The sequence below is a fragment of the Zonotrichia leucophrys genome, chromosome 11, assembly GCF_028769735.1.
Source record: "Zonotrichia leucophrys gambelii isolate GWCS_2022_RI chromosome 11, RI_Zleu_2.0, whole genome shotgun sequence".
Classification (NCBI taxonomy): domain Eukaryota; kingdom Metazoa; phylum Chordata; class Aves; order Passeriformes; family Passerellidae; genus Zonotrichia; species Zonotrichia leucophrys.
Genome location: NC_088181.1, coordinates 18,426,643 through 18,434,644, shown reverse-complemented (window position 1 = coordinate 18,434,644; position 8,002 = coordinate 18,426,643).

The following is an 8,002-nucleotide window of genomic DNA, read 5'->3' as shown; positions in this document are numbered from 1 at the left end:
AAAGCCAGGTAATTGTATTTTTATAGATGGGGTGTCTGGTGGACCCCCAGAGAGATGGGCTCACATCACAATAACCAACCCCTGGGAAATTTTCCCTGTTATCCAAGTTTTTGTACCTACAGACAAGGTCCCCTCGGTGTGTGGGGTGGTCTCTGGTGGGATTCAGACAGAGCTGCAGGAGGGCCTGGGCTCTTCTGCCATACCAAACATTGGTGATGCCTCTTGGGAAGAGCATCTCTTCTGTGAAATGCAGAATGTGCTCAGCCCTATTCTGCGGGTCCCTACCTCTTGTGGTCATTGGGGGTCCTGTCTGGGCTGTGTCCACAGCTGGCATGGGTGTTCCTGTAGCCAGGGCCACTGGAAGAGGCTCACTTAGCTAGGGCAGGAAGCCAACCTTGCTTCTAAGGAAAAAAGGGTTTAAATAATTTCCGGCTGCTTGGATGTGGCTGGCTGGGAACACTTCAGTAGTAAATCCTGGTTGTTCTCTACTGGTAACCTCCATGCCCTCTCTGGAGCTGGGTGTCAGCCCTGTCCTTGTTCCAGGATCTCCTGTGGGATTTGTTCCTCTGATCCGATGCTGTGGAAATGCAGGTAAGAGTGGAAGGTTGGACTGGGAGGAGAAACTTGCTGTTGCCCTGTATTAGGCTAGAAACTAAGTGCCCTGATTGGGGTGGAGCACAGTCCTTGCTATGGCAGGTGTGGCATGTGGGGGGTGTATATATGGGAAAATATATGTTTAATTCTGTTAGGAATTTACGCATTATTAAGGAAATTATGGGTTGTGGTAATTACGTTTAGATATGGACAATATTGGACAAACCAGACTAGTGAAGAGCGTTTTTATTTTCAGCACATCAGTTTCAGCACATTGTTAGACAATGGAGACAGGATGTTAACAGCTCGCTGATCTACAGGGAATGCTAAGGAGGTGGAGCATTACAGCATAACATAAAACTATCTCAACTTAAATTTCAACCAATCATACATAAAACAACACATATTGACAAGAATTCTATCTAATCATATGAAACACACCTGATGGTAGGTAAAACAAAGACTGGTTCATAAGAGACAAAGAACAGAGCTCTATTCATGCTAACCTTCTAAAGATATACATTAAATAACCTTGTTGCCATCCATAAGCCAATTCTACAGAGGCCTATTGTTATTTGTCACCTATGCTCTACTGCTTAGGAAACTTTTCTGCTGTATTTGCAATGCTAGCAAAACTTCAGTCTGAGGCCTATACTTTTTAAACCATTTCCTAAAAACCCTCTAACTTTATGGATTCCAGCAATTCACCAAAATGTGGGGGGTGTATATATGGGAAAATATATGTCTAATTGTGTCAGGAACTTACGCATTACTAAGGAAACCATGGGCTGCGGCAACTACGTCCAGATATGGACAACCCTGGACAAACCAGACCAGTGAAGAGCTTTTTTATTTTCAGCACATCAGTTTCAGGACATTGTTAGACAATGGAGACAGGATGTTAACAGCTCGCTGATCTACAGAAAATGCTAAAGACGTAGATCATTACAGGATAACATAAAACTATCTCAACTTAAATTTCAACCAATCATACCTAAAACAACACATATTGACAAAAAATCTATCTAATCATATAAAACACACGTAATAGTAAGTAAAAAACAAAAACTAATTCATAAAAAACAAAAAACAAAACTCTATTTATACTAACCTTCTAAAGATATACATTAAATAACATTGTTACCATCTAAAAACCAATTCTAAAGAAGCCTATTGTTATTTGTCACTAATACTCTACCACTTAAAAAACTTTTCTGCTGTATTTACAATACTAACAAAACTTCAATCTAAAACCTATACTTTTTTAACCATTTCCTAAAAACCCTCTAACTTTATAAATTCCAACATGGCACCCCTTCAGGGCACATCTCCAGGGGCTGCCCCTGTGCCTGCTCCTGGTGCAGCTCTCAGGAGCAGCAGAGCTTTATTTAGTCATGTTATTTCTGCAAGCAAAGTTACCTACAGTGCTGGGAAGTACATGACCTGGGCTCCCAGAGCCTCTCTCAGTGTTATGTACCTGTAAAACAGGAGCTAAATTAGGCACAGGGGTAGAAAAAGCAGATGGGAGCCCTGGCCTTACCCGTGATGATGGCTGAGGGGACAGGGGATGCCCAAACCAGCCCTGGTGCTCCTGGGCTGCTCTGCAGGCTGAACCCATTGTGCTGCCTGACTGGAGGAGATGGAGAGCTGCTGGATGTGGTGCCTTGGCAAAGGACCACAGTACATCCATGGGGACATGTGTGCTTCCCTGCTCCCCATGCCAGGAGTTGGGAGGAGTGGGAGTATTGCTGGCCAGATTCCCACCATTCTTCCACAGGTTTCCTTTATGCACCTGGCCACGTTGCCTTCCTTCCTCCAGGGACAGCAAAATAAAATTCTCTTCATAGCGAGCAGAATTGAGGAAATACTTGGGAGCTAATTCCCCTGGAGTTTGTTTTCCCAAACATCTGAAGTTGCCAGCCAGGATTGCTCAGCAGCAGCTGGGGGGTTTGAGGGGCTCCTAGAGGAGCAGGCTGTGCTCCAGCTGCTGGATTGGAACTGCTGCTGGCTGCCGACTGCTGGTGGCAGCCAGGCCTCTTGATGGTGGGAGTGGGATAAGGCAGCCAGGCCTCAGCTGTCCTCCCTCTTTTCCCTTCTTCCCTCTGTGAGCCCTCTGAGCACAGTGGTTCTGGGCTGGGAGGCTGCTGCTGCCTCTGCTGTGCTGTTGGGCCATCCTGCATTGCCAAATGCACCCCAAACCCAAGGCTGCCCTGAGCCCGTTTTCCCCACGCTGTGGGGCCGTGGTGCCTGTGGTTCTGCAAGAGGCCTGGCAGGCCTACAGCCCTTCACCAGCAGGCATTCCCAGCCTCCTGAAACAGAAACAGCCTAATCCTCCCCACAACATATCACAACCCCCTTCCTGGGGAGAGGGGAGCCTGGCTGCAGATCTCATTCATGTGACAAGCATGAGGAGGGGATCCGGGTCCCTGCCTGCTCCTGCTCTGCCCAGGGACTTTATTCAGTTATTTTGGGAGATTTGGGTTATGCTGAGTGTGCATCTCTGTCCAAGCACTCTGGGCTGCTACTCTGCAAACAAATGCTGCTGTTCCCAAGATGCTGGTGGGGCCCAGCAGGGTGGGCAGCTGCTGGCAAAGGCCGCTCGGTCCCATGGCCAGCACTGCCTCTGGCTGTGGCTGTCTGCCCTGCCTGGGGTAGAGGCAGAGAGAATCAGAGAATCATGGAGTGCTTTGGGTTGGAAGAGACCTTAAAGCTCATCTCATTCCCCTCCATGACATGGGCAGGGCCACTTTTTCACTAGATCAGGCTGCTACAAGCCCATCAGCCTGGCTTTGAACACTTCCAAGAAATGGCAGGGTGATCAGTGTCACCCACATTGCTACTGCTAGCTGCCACCTTCCTGCTGCAGGTGGGTGTACGGGGATGAGCACAGCTGTGCAGTGCCCACCCTGACTCCCACAGAGGCCTTGAGATGAGCCATGGCTGCAGAGACACTTCCTCCAGCATCACTCAAACCACCCTGCCAGCAGCTGTGCTGACAGGCCCAGTAAGTGCTCTCTGTTAGCCTGATTAAATCAAAACCTGATTAAATCAGTCAAAACCTGAGGAGAGATTTTAAATAAATTCACCGGGCTTTAGGTCAGCAAAATGTAAATTTGGTAAAGATGCAGCTCATAGGAATCTGCAAGAAGTGGCTGTTTCTTTACCTCATGGAGCTCAAGGAGAGTGGAAGACATCAGGTGCTCAGTCTCTGATGGAGGTCTAAGAACTTCTCAAATACTACCAAGTATGTTTGGAAGCTTCAATGTGTTCAGTAGAGGCTTTTCTACATGCTGTAAAAAAACCCCCAGTTCTACTTCCTAACATGCTGGGACTTTTCTGAAATATCTAGCAGCCCTACAAAGGGTTTTCAGAACAGGCTTGGGTTCTTAAATATTATTTTCTGATGGCGAAATTGAAATTTGCTAGTCTGAATTTAAAGCCATTGTCCTGATGAATATAAAAGTAAGATGAAATGGAGGTAAAAATAAAAACACCCATGGATATTTGAGTTTAGTTATGTAGCACTCTGATTTCACTTTCTTTCCTCTCCCTTCCCCAAGAACCATTTCCATCAGCCAGCCTGGGGTTTGGGAGCCTGGCAGTAACACAGGGGCACAGTGTGTGCTGCAGTCTGCTGAGAAGTAACATGCTCTGTCACAGAAATGAGGCCTTTGTCGGGGATGAGCCATTTGTCGGTGAGGGGAGACTCGGACACTCAATATGAGTGATAAGCAAGTTCTGTTTATTGAAGAGAGCATCAGACGCTTATACAGCGAATAATAAGCTTATGAATATTCTGTAAGCTAAGCAATCTATTGGTTAAACTGTGCTATGAACTCTTCCTCATTCCTTAGGGGTTACATCTCTCTTTTCTCATTTCTCTTTCACTGTTTGTTATCCTACTGCAGCTAGGCCCAAGGACATGCTATCTATTAAGGTGCAGGACTTGGAATTAGCCACAGCTTTGTAATTTTCCATTCTCTAGCAGCTAAATTCCCAACATCTCCCCTGTTTTTATTTTTTAAAAAAAGATTCTATGGGCTAACTGTGTTACACTCTTTACAACACAAGAATAAACAATTCTAACAACTAAGCAATATTCTCAGCTAGTAAGGTTTCTCTCTTACAAGCGATCTAAGCCAGGGAAACAAACCAAAAAGGCTATCACTAATCATAAGATATGCTATACAACAGATATAAAAAAGAATTCTATGTGCTACAAAGCTCAAACAAAACTCAGGTGTGCTAATATAACCCACAAAAATAAGCTAAAGGAAGTTTGCTTTCTATTCTCAAATAGCAAATTCTGATTGTCTTTTTTAACTAAAATTTCTCTGATGGTCACAACACTCTACACACAAGTCATAAAACAAACGCCTATCGTAAAAGCATAAATCTATCTAACATTACTTAAACTTAATAGCACCTAGACTTCATATTTTAAACTTAAAATATTAAACTTAACAGAAATTAAAACCTTAACAGCATTCAACATTTAACAGCACTTAATAGATAATTTAACTCAAGCTACTTAGTAACAAATAAAACCCACTATAGAAATAGAACATAGCATTTAATATAACTTACAGGCCTGATTCTAAAACACTAAGCTAAAACAACTTTTTTTTTTTTTTTTAACGTGTTTGCTGCAGCATTTTTATACTTAATGCACTTAATGTACTTAAACATAAGAAGTTTGTTTAAGGTATAGCTGTAAAAAAATTCTTTTGAATTCAATGTTTGCTTTTACCTTTACTACATTTAAACAAGGCTTAAAAAACACAAAAAACACACTCATTATATCTTACTTCTACAACTACTTTAACATATTTTTAACATTTTTAAATTTTTCAAAACATAATTTCAGAGTTTGATGTTCCACCGATTAAAGACTGTGCTTCTAGTGTTTAGAGTCTGTGGTAATACCGGTGACCCCAAGACAGCACAACGAATACTGAGCCAAATCGGCCGAAATTTGACTCCCGCATTCACTTACGCTGATTTCTCTGTCACAGTCTCTGCTAAGAAAAAGGTTCTTCTAACCTAGGTGATAAACGCTGGCGCAATGGTCTTTGGTGCCGTTTGTTTATTTTCTAAAACTGAAGCTTTTGCCGGCTGTGGGGCGGAGGGAGAAGCTCTCCCCCTGGAAAACCACTCCGGTCCTGCGGCGCCTGTGTCAGAGGGGGTGACCGCCCCGCGCTGGGCTCTTTGCTGCGTGCGCTGCAGACTCCGCTGCATCCGTGGCCGCACGGGTCGCTTTCCCCGCGGCCGCCGTCGCTCCCGCCGCTGCGCCCATGCCGAGATTGGAGTGGCACGGCCCTGCAGGCGTCCCAAGCTGCGGCTGCTGCCGCAATCGCAGCAGGGTCGCTGATTTATTGTGCATATACTTGCAGCACCAGCACCACAACGCACGTTTTTGCAAGTCTATACGCAGCAATCTCGGGAATTCTCTTCCCAAGTCAACAGTCTATAGTCCCTGCTTTTCTAAAAAGCATTTGAAAGGATTATATGCCGTTTGTCCCTGTATTACCTTTTAACCTGTCATTCATTCAGCGCGCTGCAGCATTTCCAGGATTTCGACGGCATTCAGTCAGCTGGGCTCTCCTGTGAGGTCGCCAGGGCACCGAAGCCCACTCTTTCGCCTTTCTCTAGGTCTCCTATGTAGGGTCGCCTAAGGCAGGGCCCGCTTTTTGTGCCTCCCGGGCTGCGTCGGGACTGATACCAAAATACTGCACTGACCCTGGCTTGCAGGAGTCCATAGGGTCGCCGTTTGGGCACCATTTGTTGCAGAAACGAGGATGTCGTTTGTCGGGGATGAGCCATTTGTCGGTGAGGGGAGACTCAGACACTCAATATGAGTGATAAGCAAATTCCGTTTATTGAAGAGAGCATCAGACGCTTATACAGCGAGCAATAAGCTTATGAATATTCTGTAAGCTAAGCAATCTATTGGTTAAACTATACCATCAACTCTTCCTCATTCCTTAGGGGTTACATCTCTCTTTTCTCATGTCTCTTTGACTGTTTGTTATCCTACCACAGCTAGGCCCAAGGACACGCTATCTATGCAGGTGCAGGACTTGGAATTAGCCACAGCTTTGTAATTTTCCATTCTCTAGCAGCTAAATTCCCAACAATGCTCAACATCCCAATTTTCAGGAAATATCCCAGATCTTAATTGCCCTGCAGTTAGTGTGGCTGAGGAAATAGGTTCTGAATTTGTCTGGCTCTAGCAGAAATGTTTTTCAGGTTAACTCAGTAGAGAAAGGGTTTTTGATAGGAGGCATTTAACATATAAGGTAAGCATGCATTTTTTGCTAAGTAGATGACAGTAAACATGTATGTTGCTAAAATGAGACAATTATTTTGCAGTTCAGCAAGATTTTCAATATTCTCAGTACAGTATATCCAAAAGAACAAAAATTCACCATTTTGCACTGCAGAACTGCTGGCAGGCATTGCTAGAAGGTAAGGCTCTATTTCAAATTTTTAACAGAGAAAACTGCTCCTCTCCATAAAGTTTTCATTTCAACAGCGATGGCATGCACAGCACCCTGCAATAGGAGAAACAACCCTCTTTCCCAGCTCAGAGGGGCAGAGATGCACAGAAGTGCCTCAGTCAGGTTTACTGGCAGGGCAGTCAGCAGAGAGGGAAGCACAGGGGGCTCTGTGCAGAATGGGATTGCAGAATGGGATTGGCTTCCATCTGCCTGCAGCCCTGCACAGCTGTCACTGCATTGGAACAGGCTGTGCCTGCAGCCCTGCACAGCTGTCACTGCATTGGAACAGGCTGTGCCTGCAGCCCTGCACAGCTGGCACTGCCCTGGAACAGGGCCAGGCTCTGGGACTGCTGCCCTCGGGCTGCTCCTGGGGAGGGCTGGGCAATCTGATGAGCCCACAGCAGAAGGCAAAGGGGATTTTTTCCCTGGAACTTAAGCTCTTCCCAGTTACATGGTGTAATTTGGAGCCCCAGGCTCTTCTGCAGACAGGCACAGAGGGCTTTTCACACGTGGCAGACAAGTCCTGTTACTGATGCTCAGTTTCTCTGCACAGTTGGAAACCCTTTGGTTTGGCTTTTCACCTTTTTAACAGGGATTTCCTGCCCTTCCACCAACTCTGTATCTGTGATTTACAAAACAAGCTGACTTTAAGTAGACTTCTGACGAGAATGGGAGATTTACATATTACCTCATGTTAGCAATGCATTGGTAAAATTGTAGTAAACTAATCCAAGTCTTTCTTTCTTCCTTCAGTAACAGTGAAGTGTCCCTGGCACTGTGCTCTGGGTTTGGCAGCATTTCTCACACACAGCTGCCTGCTCCCTCTGGTGGCGTGGGCCCTTCCATAAATTCCTGTCATCCTGTTGTCACGGAATAATCCAAATAACCCCAGCTGGCTGTCAACAGAT